General features: G+C 35.6%; 1 long non-coding RNA gene across 2 annotated transcripts in view; it reads left to right on the top strand.

Moving 5' to 3' along the window:
• The window catches only part of LOC136794165 (uncharacterized), a 905,160-nt gene that overhangs the window by 406,547 nt on the left and 482,242 nt on the right, over positions 1-16,371 (top strand). For both annotated transcript variants that reach the window (XR_010840534.1, XR_010840535.1), the window contains exon 4: positions 8,285-8,400. This is a non-coding gene — a long non-coding RNA (uncharacterized lncRNA). The remainder of the gene's footprint in view (positions 1-8,284; positions 8,401-16,371) is intronic.

Here is a 16,371-nt window from a genome sequence, read left to right as displayed (position 1 = left end):
AATCCCAATTGTTCATTGTGTATGATCCTTTTAACATATTGTTGGATTTGGTTTGCTAATTCTTTGTTGAGGATTTTGCATGTATGTTCATTAGTGATATTGTCCTGTAAATTTTCTCTTTTGTGATCTCTTTGTCTGATTTTCGTATCAGAGTGCTGCTGGCCTCATAGAATAAGTTCAGAAGCATTCCTTCCTCTGCAATTTTTTGAATAGTTTGAGAAGGATGGGTGTTAACTCTTCTCTAAATGTTTGGTAGAATTCACCTGTGAAGCCATCTGGTCCTAGACTTTTGTGTGTTGGGAGTTCATCTGTGGCAGTCTTGGTTCAAATACCACCACCTCACCTTTCTTACTGAATTTTTATAGGTTTTCTTGAATAGATATTTCTTCATCCACTGTTGGTTAGGATTATTTCTAGAGACTTTCCATGAGTATGTCATTTTTATAACTTTTACAAGTTTTACTGGAGAATGGGTCAACAGAACTCCTTATGCTGTCATGACAGAAGTCAGTCTCCTGTTGTTTTAAACCATTAAGTCTTGAGGTGGTTTACAGAGACTCTGATAGATATTAAACACAGGGAAGTGACTAGATTTGAGGACTAACTTGGTAATATAGGCACAGCAGATGGGAGTTAGATTGTAGAGAGTGGGCAGTTTTCAATATCCAAAGGATAGTTGAGGAATTGGATTATGATATGTGAGTGAATAATAATTTTTTTCTGGGAAGAATTACTAGGAAGATTTATAGCATAGACTTTAAAGAATAGATGTATTTTTATTATTCTTTGAAGTAAGTCTACTAAGAAGGAAAGTGGAAGAGGTAAATATCTGAGGTGTTTTCTCTGACTAGAGAATGAGTATTGAAGAGTCTATAAAACTTGGTCACTTAATTTATGGTTATTGTAGCAGTATTCACAGTTATGTTATGTTCTTCAAAGCAGAGGTGTAGGAAACAATTTGGGTTATTTCTCCAAGGTGTGATGTAAGCATATAAATAAGAAAATTTAAGATATTGATTTTAAAGACTGACTTATCATGAAACTTGGGGCATACTTCTGAAATGAAAATGGGTGTTTATGAATAGGAAGAAATTGAGGAGTCATTGCACTCAAGGTTCCAGTGAGGTCAAAATAGGAGAAGAATGTGACAAGAGGTCTGAAATGAGAGGAGATTGTTGGACATTAGTTCATTTGATTTGATGGAAAAAAAAAAAAAAAACAGGGTTTGATCACAAGAGTGTATAGGTGAGAAAGTGAGAATGAAGTCATTGGAAAGGTGAAGGTCAAAGAAATGAGAAATTTTTATTGTGTGTAATGTACATTGAAACTTTTAGGATGATGGCTGGAATTGGAATAGAAATGAAAACAGTGAACTAAGTTATAACATGTTAAGTGAATAAGGAGAAGAAGTAGGGTATCAACAAATGGCAGCATTAGGGAGGGATTTAAATTTCTAGTGGCATGAGCTACAAAATAATAATTTTGTTTTAAGTCTAACTGTTCAATGTTGTGCAATTACTTTAGTGGATTAAGATTTTTTTCAGGCATGAAAATAATGTAGTTCTGTATTTTTAACAGAGAACTTCCTAATACCATGTCAGAACAGCATGAATAGTATAATTTAATTTTAATAAAATTATGAATCAAATCAGAGTAATATAGACAGATAAGGTGTTAATCGTGATAACCCCTGTGGAGTAAGACTCTTATTTTTTTGTTCATTTTTATATATTGTTTAAAATATAATAAGCACACAGTATTTTGAAGTTCAGCAAAGAAACAATAAAATGCATTTTTAATTTAGAAAACAAAATATAATTAATCTTTCGTCAAGTTAATCATTTATTTTATCCATAGAAAATGCAAGTTACAATTTTAAGCCATCTATACAGCTTTATGTGAATGTACAATAAGAAAATAGAAAAAGGAGTTTCAGGAAGCTTATACACCACAGTCTCAAGAAAATTTCAATGCATATTACTCAAAAATAAATAAATTTGAGCATGATTTTTTAACATGAGCTTTGCTTTTGGGAGAACTTGAACATGTAAATGTAGAAATTTGTTACTTCCTCTATTTGCTGCTAAAAATGTATTTTCAAATTATAGATATGTGATACTAAACTTCTTAAAAAATGGAAAATTAATTAAATAAAAGTAATAAGGTTATTTTGTGTCTGACAATGGATAGGGAGGAAACTCATAACCTAAAAAATTAGTTATATTCTAGATTCTGATAGAGGAAATTTAGTTACATACTCAAGAAAGAGATTACACAGAAGTGAGATTACAAATTCTAATAATACTGAAAACTAGGAATGGTAGTTACAAATATGTGGGTTTCCAAAAAAGAAAAGTTTGGATTGGGGGACCTAGGGCAGAACAACATAGTCAAGTAAGCAGATTTAGGAAATTTTCTTCTATGTTATTTCTCATCCTAACTTCAAGGACTGGGAGGGAGAGGAAGGGTTTGCTAATCACAGGATGTCAAATTTCAACTATTTTTGTCTGAATTTTCTTTGAGACATAAAGACAGTATATGTCAGCCATCTCTGCATTCCAAAATGAGGTAACTCATGTAATTAAGGTGCTTGAAAACAGGTCTACAACTTCCTTGAGCCTCTTATTCTCCTCTTTGACAGTCTTTCATTGCAGTCCTTCTGGCATTTTCTAATTTACTTCTGCGGGCTATCACTGTCTCTAATTTTTGGAGCTAGCTAGCTGTGTGTTCATTCACTCGTATTCTGGAGTCCTTGAAAGGATGTTACATTTTGATCCTGGAGGAGTATATCCATTTTAGTAAACTCTCCCTTCTCCATCTTCATGTTCCACTGCCCATGATCCATCACCCTTGGGTTTGGTTCTTTATATAGTCTCTTGCTTCCAGTTAGTATATGTTAGCTAGGTTTGGCATTTCCTTTGGGATATAGCCCCTTTCCTTTTTTTTCAGTCTCAGCACATCCCTTGCTTGTTTATGTAATGACTTAATCTGGTTATTAGCCTGGTAGCCAGGAATGGATGTAGAAGTGGACCCTGAGCAAGGCACACATTGCCTTGGTGAGGAGAGGTCTAAGAAGAGGACACACTAGCTTTAAAAGAGAGTAGTGGGTTACTTTTCCCAGTTGAGAAGGTTCAGGGGAATATGATTTAAGATTTTCCCATCTATCCACCTAGATGTCTTCCTCTAATATCTCAAGGTGCCAATCGATAGCCCTGTCCTTGGTATAGCATATCTATCTGGCTTGAGAATTTAACTATCTCTGCAACTCTACTACTCTTATCACTAAGCCCTAGCCTGGCCTCTAGCCTTTTGTGCCCTTGAACTGCAGGAGACTAGTCTTTTTACACGCTGCCAAAAAGGTTGCCAATTTCACAGTTGGCTTTTTTTTTTTTTCCTCTCACTGTTGTGGCCCGCCCCCCATCGCGGAGCACAGGCTCCAGACACGCACACTCAGCGGCCATGGCTCACGGGCCCAGCCGCTCCGCGGCATGTGGGATCTTCCCAGACCGGGGCACAAACCTGTATCCCCTGCATTGGCAGGCGGACTGTCAACCACTGCGCCACCAGGGAAGCCCTCACAGTTGGCTTTTAATCAAAAAATAATAAACTTCAACATTTCATTTTTTTTTTTCATGAACGTTGATTGCCCCCAGATAAGCGAACCAGTTCCATTTTTCTCATATTTACCGTTTTTCCCATATTTTCCCAATACTTGACCTGTTGTATGCACTAGTACTTTCCTGTCTGCCACTATGTCATCCCTGTTCTTCACCTGAGAAAACTGTAACCATCACATTGCTACCTTGTATCAGGGACAGTGTGTGCTTTACCTATTATCAATGGTTTTTAGTCTAAAAATCCTATCTTAGCATCTGCTCCATTGGATCCCTCCTGGTACCAACTCTTGAAAATCTGGGTGTGTGGGAAGCTGACTGAGATGGGGACTGGTACAGTTAAAATGTGCTTGTGGATGCTCTCAGGATCAAACTTTGTAGGGGGAAAGAAGGAGAAAGAATTGGGTGGAGGGAGAAGTTGGGTTGCAAACACATTTCTTGGGAATTCTGAAGTTGAGCTAGCCCTTCAGAACTGTCCACAGTTGCTGCAAGCCCAGACATTTGTACTCCTAAGTAGACCTATTGTTTCCAGGGAGCATGAACTCGGGCAAGTCACCTCTCTTCAGATGAGAGCAGTTCATAAAGAAGGCTGATAGAGAGGACTGTCAGCTGGCTACAGTCCCAGAAAATAGGAAAATAAGTCCTTCATTCCTGAAGAAGAATCTTAATGGCACATTAGAGCATTTGCTAGGCTCCTCTTAGTTACTCATTCAAACTGAGCATATAACATGGTTGGGGGAGGATATTGGAAGAGGGTTGTTCAGGAAGCTGTGAGTGTTTCTGTCTCCACCTACTTCTCCCCTTACTCCTCCCTATGCACGTGCTCTTTTTCCTACCACTTCCCTACAGGGTAATTTTCTTCTACTTAAAACCTAAGAGGGCTTCCCTGGTGGCGCAGTGATTGAGAATCCGCCTGCCGATGCAGGAGACACGGGTTCGTGCCCTGGTCCGGGAAGATCCCACATGCCGCGGAGCAGCTGGGCCTGTGAGCCATGGCCACTAGGCCTGTGCGTCCGGAGCCTGTGCTCCACAACGGGAGAGGCCACAACAGTGAGAGGCCCGCATACCACAAAAAAAAAAAAAAAAAAAAAAAAAAAAAAAACCTAAGAAAGGGAGCTTTAATTGGTCCATGTAGAGAACTTGATGTGTATCTCCTGGAGCTCGCAGGATACTTAGACTGGTGTCTGACTCATACTGGCTAGCTGCCTTCTGTGAAGAATAAAGCAGTCAGTTATTTGGTGTTAGCTATGGCAATACATTCAGGCTCTACTATAACCCAGTCTCAAACCAGAAGTTGTCTGTCGAAAGGTGAAGAGTTATTTGCAGAGGGTGACATAGCATTGTCTCCAAACCCTAAAAGTGCACTGATATTTACCTATAGAGGCCCACTTAAAGATTCCTTACAATGCCCTATCTGTCACAGATACCTCCAGGACAATTTAGTCTGTTGGATCAGACAGCCCAACTAGCAGAGTGGATTACACTGTACCCTGGAACTATAGCAGAGCCTTCTCTTGTTCTGGGTCCACACAAAACTGTCAGCCTTTCAGATAACTTGACAGATGAGTAGAATTAGTCCACCAAGTGAAGTATGTATTTCCTTTAAAAATTCAAAGAAGCCCACCAGGTGATATGCCTCTTCCTCAGTGAGATGAAGAGCAGCCTGCTCTTCACTATGGGAAGACTACACCAAGTAATCACCAAGATGCTGAGATCGCAGGCCCCTGAATCTTTGTGGGATTTATTCCAAACCCTGTGCTAGGCCTGTGTCTTACCGAATTGCTGTCTCCTTTTCACCAGGTACAGTCAGCACAGTGTTATCAGTATAGTACATAATATAATGTCCTGTGGATTGGAGAGGTAACTGAGGTCCCTAAAGTCTAGATTATGACATAGGGCTGGAGATGATGTAGTCCTGAGGAAAAAAATATGAGCTTGTATTGATAGTCCTGTCAACTGAAAGCAAACTACTTCTAATAGTCTTTCCTAGAAGGTATAGAGAAAAAGTATTCACTAAATCAGGTGTCAAAAGATATGTTGATTTGTTCCAGCAATAAAATCATACTTGAAAAGCAGCTGCAATTGGAGTCAACATCTGATTAGATTTTAAATAATCCACTATAATTCTCTAAATCACATTTTACATGCACCAGCCAAATAGGTGAGTTGAAGTGGTATACGTTAAGAATCACCATCCTTGCACCTTCAGTTCCCTGGTGATGGCACTGATCTTTGTAATCTCTCCAGGAATGTATTATTACTTTCAGTTTACTATTTTAGTAAGTAGAGGCAATTCTAGTGACTTTCACTTAGGCTTTACTATTATAATAGCATGTTCTCCATAGGTTAGGAAAGTGATGTGGGATTATGCCAGTTGCTGAGTATCTTTATTCCAATTGTTCATTCTGGAAGTGGGGAAACAACCAAAGTTGGAGCTGAGAGCCACTGGACCCACTATGAGGTGAACTTGAACACTGTGAGTTTCTAGGAATTAGTGTCAGTTTAGAGCCAGTGTTCAGTAATCCTGGAAAAGTCTTTTTATTTCCTCTTCCCCAAAGCACAGACACACTGGTAAATGACTTCAGATACATTTGGGAAAATTAGAAGAAAAAGTTTACAGTATAAAACTTTGGCTGTGTAGCAATGTTTTCTTTAAGAGTACTTAGCCTCCTTTATTCAAGCTTTGGGCTTGTGAACTGACAAATTTAGGAATTGGTGAAGGAGCTATGATCCTCTCATGTTGTAATTCAAGTCAGATTCCTGTTCACCAGACCTAGTGATTTTCCATTTAGACAAATCAAGTAAGATTTTAGGAAACTGGCAATCTATTTCAGTTTTAGGGGTACTATGATCAACTAGCCAACACCAATGAACTCTGATTATACTTGGCTCTGCTTCTCATTACTGTGAATATACTTGCCTTGTGTTTGGTAATTAAATGCTGGCCTTTTACACTTACACAATCTACTAATCTCCATTGTATTGGGGAAGCTCAGTTTGATGATAATAGTTTTTATGGTAAGTCCAGGTCTACAGTGGGAGCCACTGTAGATTTCAGCCAGCACTGAAATCTTCAAGGACACTGTTGCTCCTTCCACAGATGCTTTCCACATAGTGTTGGTGAAGAGACCAACTCCTGGGCCCTCCAAGTAAATATTTAGGTGATTGGTGATCAGGTTCTCCTAATGTAACATTCCAATATCCCTACGTTTTCCCTTATATTGTGCCAATGATATCCTGCTATTTCAAGTTTATTTAGTATAGACCACATTTGGCTCTTGGTTTCAGTCAACAAGTCAAACAGACTTCTCCAGTCATTCCCAACTCCTGAGCTAATACATTGAATCCAAATGTTTTTAACATTCTTCAACCAAAGAGAGTCTAACTTCTTCAGGCAGGAGAAGAAAGGTTGCTTCTACTGTCAAATGAAGCTCAGCAGAATTTAGGGATTTAATGTCTCCAGTTTCACCAAAGTCAGCCTACTTGTCTCAATTCCTTTTTCAGCATTTTACTCCTTCTCAATGACTGCTCAAATTTTAATATTACAGAACCCACAATTTTGGGAATACCATTTCCATTGTAATTCAACCATATTTAGAATTAGACTTTTCATCTGTTTTGCATAAATTTTGGCCCTGTCAGTACAAGATATAGTGTTTCTTTGGGGGCAGCCCTCGAATCTTTCTGGTTCTTTATCCAGATCTTGGACTGAGAATTTCAAACCCTGCATTAACATTTTTCTCCCCAACTTCTTCAATGCACTTAGAAGGAACCACCCATCCCAGTAAGATATATGCCTTAGTTTCACTATAATATTCGATAACTAACTCTTTGCTCTCCCAAAGCTTTGCCTTCTGTAGCTACTTTACTACAGGTGTCTACAGATGATGATTAAGTATCTGATTTATCAATACTTTCCTTGGACTATGTGAGTTCTATTCACCAATGGAAATAGAGTCAGCGATACCTTTAATCTTATCAGATCAGAAACCAATTCTAGATATTTTAGAGCCAATTCTGAGAACTCTTTCCTGAGGTCTTGTTCCTCTGGAACGTTCCTGTCCAGTAAAAGTATGTGAGCCACAAGTGCAAACTACCTCTGTATTGTTAAAATATTTAGTAGCCACATTAAAAATGTAAAAAAATTGGTGAAATTAATTTAAATAATTAATTTAATTTAAATCATTATATATAAAACATTATCATTTCAACATGTGGTCAATATAAAAATTATTAATGAAATGTTTTTATTTTTACTGCCTTTGAAATCTCGTATATTTTATAGATGCAGCACATCTTAATTCTGACTAATTACATTTCAAGTTGCTCTACAGCCACATGTGGCTAGTGGGTTCTGTGTAGGACAACACATATCTAGAACTCCTTCCATTCACAGTTTCTGTAACAGTTTGGTTAAAGAAGCAGAACAACATAAGTGATACAGAGTAAGAGATTTTTATATAAGGACTAGCACTTGCACAATTATTGAACTTGGAATAGGTATCTCTGTGACGCTCTGATATTGAGAGTGAAACCATTAGCTGTTAGCCATTAGGTATCAGTCAGATCAGTAGTAGAAAGGAAAGTTGGATACATACAATACCTAGAATAAGGGACACACTGCAGTGAACTGGAAGCAGCCTCATTCTCTCTGTCTCCAACTACTGCAGGGAAAACAGGCAGGGGAAGCTGCAGCCCTTTGCCGCGACTTGCATACTCACCTGGCCCAGAACTATAAGAAGCTGGAAGGACGCTCCCCATATCATCAAAATTAGACTGCAGATCGGTGAGTACAAGTGTGAGATGCCACAATGCGTGGTACTCTACACTAATCTTCTGAGCATAAAAAATATGGCTGCTGCTTAATTTCTACCTTCCAAATTCATTCAAATTTTATTTGTCGCCAATATGAATCTAGAACCATACAGTACAGGAAGTTATGAAACATGCTCATCCTGGTTAAGGGGACACAATAATAAACCACTTCAACTATGTTATGTTAAAAGTTTTTAAATTAAGTTGAGAAATAAAATTTATATGCAATATCACAGGAAAGATTAATATCACTAGTCATTTATAAAACTATTAACCACCAGTGAGTAAATTGAACAATAATCATTCTCAAAAAATAAAAGAAAGCTATGAAGGGTCACAAAAACAAAGCCTCGTTTCTAAGAAAAAATAATGCAAAAGAAAAATATATAGCTAAAAATTTTGTATTTTTTGTGGTCAGGCTGCTATGAACATGCTGTTGCTGGGTGGCATAAAAATTGGTATAAAATTAACAATATATAATTTTGTAAAATATCTCATGGCTTTAAAATATTTCTATTCTTTACTGTAGTAATTGCACTCGTTTGTTATTCATATTTTAAAATGTATAAATTTTACAAATATCCAAAACAAATGAATAATCATATAAAATACTTATAAAATGTGTAAAAGTGATAAAAGCCAGATACGTCACCATGTGTATAGTTATAGTATGGTTCCAATTTTTAAAAATAAACATTATAATGTCATATTCCTCTGCTTGGAAAAAGAATCTTGGAAGGAAATATTTTAAGATGTTAACAGATATTGTAAGTTATATTTAATTAAGTTATTATACTTTCTTCTCTTTTTTAACATTTTTGAGATTTTCATGTGATTACTAAATTCTAAAGACTAATCAATATCGTTAAAATGTTTACATTAATTTAATGGCGTTTTCTCAAACTGTTCTGTACGCACCAGATAGAGTTACATCCTTTTTTTTTTTTTTAAATAATGGATCATAGGTAATGCTTTAGTGGATACTCTCAGTAAGTTTCCTAAAGTATTTGTACCAATTCATACTTCTACCAGCATTTAATGAGAACTCCAATTGCTCTACACTCTCGGTAATATTCAGTGTAGTAAGTCCTTTTCATTTTAGCCATTCTTGTGGGTGTGCAGTGGTAGTTGACTGGTGTTAGTTTGCACTTTGCTGAGAAGTAATTAAGTTGATCACCATTTCATATGCATACAAGCAGTTCACATATCCTCGTTCGTGAAAGTATTTTTCAAATCCTTTGTCTATTTTTATAGAGTTTTATTGTAGGAGTTTCTTTATGTGTTGGATACAAGTCCATCTCATGTATATGTATTGCAAAAAAAAAAAACCTTCTCCCATTCTATACCTTGCATTTTCATTTTCTATTTCTTTAATTGAAAATAATATCTTAATTTTAAAGTAGTTCAACTTATATTTTTTCTTTAGGGTTAGTGCTCTTCATGATTAATATCCTATTTAAGAAATCTTTAACTATTCTAAGGTCAGGAAGATATTTTTATATGTTATCTTCTAGAAGCTTTACTATTTGCCTTTCACATTGAGGTCTATGATCCATCTGACTTGATTTTTGTATATCACGTGAGGTAGGATTTAATATTGTTTTCCCTAAATGGATTACCTTGATTAAGCATCGTTTATTTTTCAGATTCCATTTCATTGCAGTAGTGATTTTGCCTTAAATTAGATGGCTATGTATGTGTGGATCTAAATCTATATACTTTCTTCTATTCTACTGGTGTCTTTACCTTTTCTGCATCTATACCACATTGTTTTGAATACTGTAGCCTCATAAATAGTCTTTATATCTAGTAGTATACAACCTTTAACTTAGTTCTTCTTCAATTATTTTCTTAAACTTGAGATAAAATTAACACATAACATTATGTTAGTTTCAGGTGTACAACATAATGATTCAATATATGTACTGTTGCAAAATGATCACTACATTATATCTAATAGCCATCACTACATAGTTGCAATTAATTTCTTGTGATGAGAACTTTTAATATCTACTCTCTCAGCAACTTTCAAATATACAGTACAGTATTTTTAACTGGAGTCACCATGCTGCACACTACATCCCCAGGACTTATTTTATAACTGGAATTTTGTACCTGTTGAACACTTTCACCCATTTCTCCCACCCATATGCTCACTCCCTGCCTCAGACAAGCACCAGTCTTTTTCTTTATCCATGAGTTCGCTTTAAGATTTTTGTTCTTGTTGTTCTGTTTGTCTGTTTTTGCTTTAGATTTCACATGTAAGTAAGATCATAAGGTTTTGTCTTTGTCTGATTTATTTCACTTAAAATGGTGCTTTCAGGGTCCATCCATGCTGTTACAAATGGCAGGATTCACTCTTTTTTATGGCTGAATAATATTCCATTGTGTATAAGTACATACCACATTTTCTATATCCATTCATTCCTTGGTAGACACTTAGGTTGTTTTCATGTCTTGGCTATTGTAAATAATGCTACAATAAATGTGGGAGTGCAGATAATCTTTTTGAGTTTGTGTTTTCATTTCTTTTGGATAAATACCCAGAAGGGGAATTGTTGGATCATATAATAATTCTATTTTTAAATTTTTTGAAGAACCTCTGTACTGTTTTCCATAATGGTTATACCAATTTACATTCCCACTAAAAGTGCACAAGAGATCCCTTTTCACATCTGCACCAACACTTGTTATTTCTTGTCTTTTTGATAATAGCCATTCTAACAAGTGTGAGGTGATGTCTCATTGTGACTTTGATTCACATTTCCCTGATGATTAGTAATGTTGAGCACCTTTTCACATACCTGTTGGCCATCTGTATGTCTTGTTTAGAAAAATGTCAACTCAAATCCTCTATCCAGATTATTATTTTTTTGCTGTTGAGTTGTATGAGTTCTTTACATATTATAGATATTAATTCCTGATCAGATATATGATTTGCAAATATTTTCTTCCATCCCATAGGTTGCCTTTTCTTTTAGTTGATGGATTCCTTTGTTGTGCAGAAGCTTTTTAGGTTGATGTAGTTCCATATGTTTATTTTTGCTTTTGTTGCTTTTGCTTCTGGTGTCAAATCCAAAAAAATCATTGCCAAGACTGTGAAAGGCTTACTGCCTATGTTCTTTTCTAGGAGTCTTATGGTTTCAGGTCTTACGGCCAATTCTTTAATCCATTTGAGTTTATTTTGTTTCTGGTATAAAGATGCGACCATTTATAACACATAATGGATCAATTTCTTAACTTCAGGTTAAAATTTTCATGGAAATCTGAATATCTGTTCATTTCCCCCCACTACTTAGTGATTACTGATTCTTTTGTTATGTGTGAATCTTCAGTTAAAATATATGGAAGATTGCATAAAGATCCCAGATTTCACAATATATGATAAAATATGTATATATCATTTAACTTTTAACTGGAAACTGGGAGAGAAAGGAAGAATTATTTTCAGTATATAATTTAATAAATACATAGTCTGATGTATTATATATGAGTAAATGGCTTAATTTCAGTGCAATAAATTGAGTGATTTTAAGGAACATAAAAAGCACACAGAAATGCAAAGTTATGAGTACAGAGGAACATGCTAGACTATTTTGACCTCCCAAACCAATTTGTTCACATACTTGCCTCTACTGTTGCTCTCTCAGCCATGCTATTTTATCATGGTCCAAAATGCGGGGTTTACCTCTCTAGTAAGATAATCTTGTTATAGACAATCTAGTTATTGAATGTTTTCAGCTCAGAAAAGTGTTGTTAATGGCTCTTTGTGGCATTTCAAATCCATCAGATATATATGAAACACAAAAATTTTTCTTTCCTCAAACTTACGGTGATTACTTTGTCTAGAAGTCATAGTGTTTCACAGAAAACAAAACAAACAAAAAAACTTGCTTACCTGGTAAAGCTTTTTCAACTCTTTTCTCTTGTTACTTTTCCTTAAAGAGAAAAAGGGTTTGATCGACAGAGGATTTATTCTAACAACCAATGTCTTGCTCACTCAGAAGGACATTTTTATAGCATTTCTTGAGCAACATTATCTTTCATATCAGACTGATGTAACAAAATAGGAGGTTTCAAAACAGCTTCGATATATAAACTTAAATGCTGCTTATTATCATCCCTCCAAAGTGTTTTCCACCTGAAATAAAAAGGTACATTCTAAGCTTGTTCATAGAAGGAAAAGGCTTATGTTTAGTATCAAAGGAGAACTTAAAGCTTGATCTTTCAAATAATCCAAAAGACACACTACAGTTCCACAAGGAATACTTCTCCAGATAAGTTTACTTACTGTCAGGATAAATGGTGTATTTGAAGGAAAGGGTAATAGCAGGTGTGAGAGCAGAAACTGTGAGTTTGATTCTGTGTCAGGGATCACAGAGAAGGTCTGCAGTTAGTACACAACAGAGGCAATCAGTTCAAGTTCAGAGAGAGAGTGGGAAAGAGAAATACAAAAGAAAAGACTCTAATAAGTAGAGGGCTTCAAGAAAGCAGTTTATATGACACTACCAATACATGCTGCTCGGTCTGTTCTATTCAGAGTGAAAGCCCACATTGCTGACGTTTACAGGTGCTTCCTACTTTGTGCTCCTGAAGCACTTTAAAATGTGTGTGTTGGCTCATTTCTCCTAGTGCTTTGTTTATGGTCAGCTGGAAGAGTTGGACATGAGAACTAATAATTTCATTGAAATGATCTTGTTCTTCTGTTTCCTTAACACCTAACTTGCATTGTATTAGATCGCCTAATCCTTAACATTTCTTTGTTTAAATTTGTGTTTCTTTATTTTAAATTATATCTGACTTAAAACTCAGATGTTTTCGCATTCTCCTTGAATAGGTTAGAGAGATGTGGCTGGAGGCATATCTGAGAGGAGAAAGATATGATTTTATTTAAGGCTACCAAGCAGACTTTTGTTTACCTGATTAATGGATACTTAGTGAAAAGGAGAAGTGAATTGTTTAAACGAAAGGAAGGATCTTGGAGGCTTAATAGAGAGGAGATAAAGCACATGACAGGACAGAAGAATCTGAGTAAGAATAGGAAATTCTAATGTAGAATTTAAGTACATTTTGCTATATGGTGTATAGTGTAAATTTTCTTATCTATTGCCTTAGGGAATCTTCAGTAAGATATCTAATTTTTATTGATCCATTTTGAAACTGGAATTGCTTTAGGAGCTGTATCCAAGTACCAAGTCTTGAGTCAAGATGGGTGTTGAGAGAAAACAGGCAGACCACAAGAATATTGTTAAAACCATTTTATAAGGAGTAAGTAAAATAGCTCCTTTGTGAGACTGACAGTTAAATGTATAATCATGGATACCATTACTAAGTTTTAACAATAGTTAACATTTACTGAGTACCTATTATATAGTAAGCATACACTAACTACTTTCTATGCATTATTCCATTTAATACACAGTAGGCTGTTGTAATAGTTTGTTACAGTAATGACCTCCATGAGTCCCCACTCCCTTTTCTGGTCCCTTCTAACACTGACTCTAACTTTGGCAGTCTGACCTACTTGATAGTATGACATCAGCATAGGGGATGAAAATAGACTTGATAAGCACTTAGACATTGGTGCTTGCCCTCTTGGAATGCTCCTTTTATCACAAAGTGAAGAAGCCTTGCCCAGCGTCCTTAAGGATGAAAGACCCCAAGGAGAGTGAAGGCCAGCCATCCTAACTAAGTCCAGTCCCCATCCAACTGGCTGTTTGAAAACATCTGCCTGAGTAAGCCCAGGCAGGACTGCAGAATTTAATCTAGGAATTGAGAGAAATAATACATTCTTGTTGCTTCAAGTCATTAAGTTTTGAGGGCATGGATGCTCCCTTACAAAAAAATCTAAATCATTTAACATTGACTTTGGGATGACGTGAGGTAAAATCTAGAAAGGAACAAGGACATAGTTGTTGGAGGTTGAAAAAGCAGTGATTAAACTGCTACTGGAGGATAGAATGATGATAGCCCATGTTTTATAGTAGCAAAACAATTGGCAAAATTATCAGCTGTTTTTAAGTGAAAGATAGTGATCTGGCAAAGCAGATTTCCAAACACCATGTTAAAAATTCCAGTTGACCCTCATAGCTGCATAGTAACAAATAACTGGATCAACCCTAGAGTTAAGTACTATTATTGTTACCAATTTACAGATGAAGGAATTAAGCTTAAAGAGGTAAATTTGCTCAAAGTTATTGCAATGCTATTTGTTATAGGGTAGATTTGGCTCTATTTGTTTATGGATATCCATTTTAGAGTCTATTCAAGTGGGAGGATATATTTCTAATATCATCCTGAAATAGCTATATATGGTTAAAATTTTTGTGAATCATAAACTGTTAGAATGGTGGCAAATTTTCAATGTAATGGAAATACAAAAATTCAATATATCTCATATATTGTAAAATGATATACCTAATGGGTATAAGTTGCTTGCCTAGTTCTTACAACAAATATTTTTAAAAATTATTCATGACATGCAGTTCAACAAGATATAATCTTATATTATTCATCCTACCTTTTGTTTAAATAACATAACATCACTCAGGCCTTTGTAAATCACCTTTAGTCCAAAGTATAGCAGTAGCCACTCAAGAGGTTTCCTTCTGCTCATGTCTTCCCTTACTTAGCTCATTCTCCTTGTTAAATATCTTTAGATAAACATCTGAAAACACCATTTTCAGGTTATATATATACTAAAATATTTTTAATAGTTTCTCTCTGGCCAAATTTATTTATTCTAGAACTACATGTCTCCCAACCTATCCTTCCTTTTATGTAACTCTTTTTAAAAAAAAAATTATATATAATTTTTAATGTTTACTTTCCATTAAGAGTTATTGGCTATATTCCCCATCACTGCGTCAATCTTATACCCAACAGTTTGTACCTCTTAATCCCTCACACCTATATTGCCCCCCCCCAAAAAAAAACTGGTAACCATTAGTTTGTTCTCTATATCTGTGAGGCTGCTTCTTTTGTTATTTTGTTAGTTTGTTCTTTAGATTCTACATACAAGTAATATCATACAGTATTTCTCTTTCTCAGTCTGATTTATTTCATTTAGCATAATGCCCTCCAAGTCCATCCATGTTTCTGAAAATGGCAAATTTCATTCTTTTATCCATTCATCTGTTGATGGACCCTTAGGTTATTTCCATGTCTTGGCTATTGTCCATTACTCTCTTTTAAATTAGCGCTGTTTATTTGCCAAACTGGTCTAATCAAAGTTTCTTGAGCACATCTCTCATTTACATGCCTGTGTATATTGTGTTCTCTCACCTAGAATGCCCTTCTATATCCTTTATTAAGGCTTATCAGCCATTATTATCTGCTAGCCTTCATAGAAGTAGTAAAGATAACAAACTGGTTTTATTTAGCATGCCACCTACATCCAACTAGTTGTGCCTTCCTGGGTCACTTCTTTGAAATGATTACTATTTTCATACTCAGGGTGGTGGAAGCTTCCCAAGACACACTACAATTTGTTCAAAGCCCAAGGGTGAAAAAAAAAATCGTTGTCTTCACAGTGTTCATTCTGTATACAGACTGATAGAGCATGATTTCTGAAACAGTTCGGATAAAAAAAACAGTAAACTTTTGTGAATAAAAGGTTTGCTTCAGATCCATTCTGATTATATCCCAGCAGATGTATGGAGACACACATTACAATTTTCACCTTCTTAACATTTATGTGGATGTTTAAAGCTATGTAGTCCAAACATTTCAGACCTTTAAAAAATTTGGCATTGATGTCGTGCGGCCAAACATTACTTAAGACACTAAAGTATATTAAATGTGTATGGTTGGCTTATTGGTGAGGTAGAATTAGTTAACACTACTAGAAAGAGCCATAGTGGAATCTAACTTTGCATTGTCATAAATATAGCTCAACTAGAAAATGGAGTTTATTTAAGACAAAATTGAACTAAACATCCCT

This window comes from Kogia breviceps, chromosome 4 (genome assembly GCF_026419965.1).
Source record: "Kogia breviceps isolate mKogBre1 chromosome 4, mKogBre1 haplotype 1, whole genome shotgun sequence".
NCBI classification, from domain to species: domain Eukaryota; kingdom Metazoa; phylum Chordata; class Mammalia; order Artiodactyla; family Physeteridae; genus Kogia; species Kogia breviceps.
Note: the sequence above shows the minus strand (reverse complement) of the source record. Positions and strands in the feature narration are given on the sequence as shown.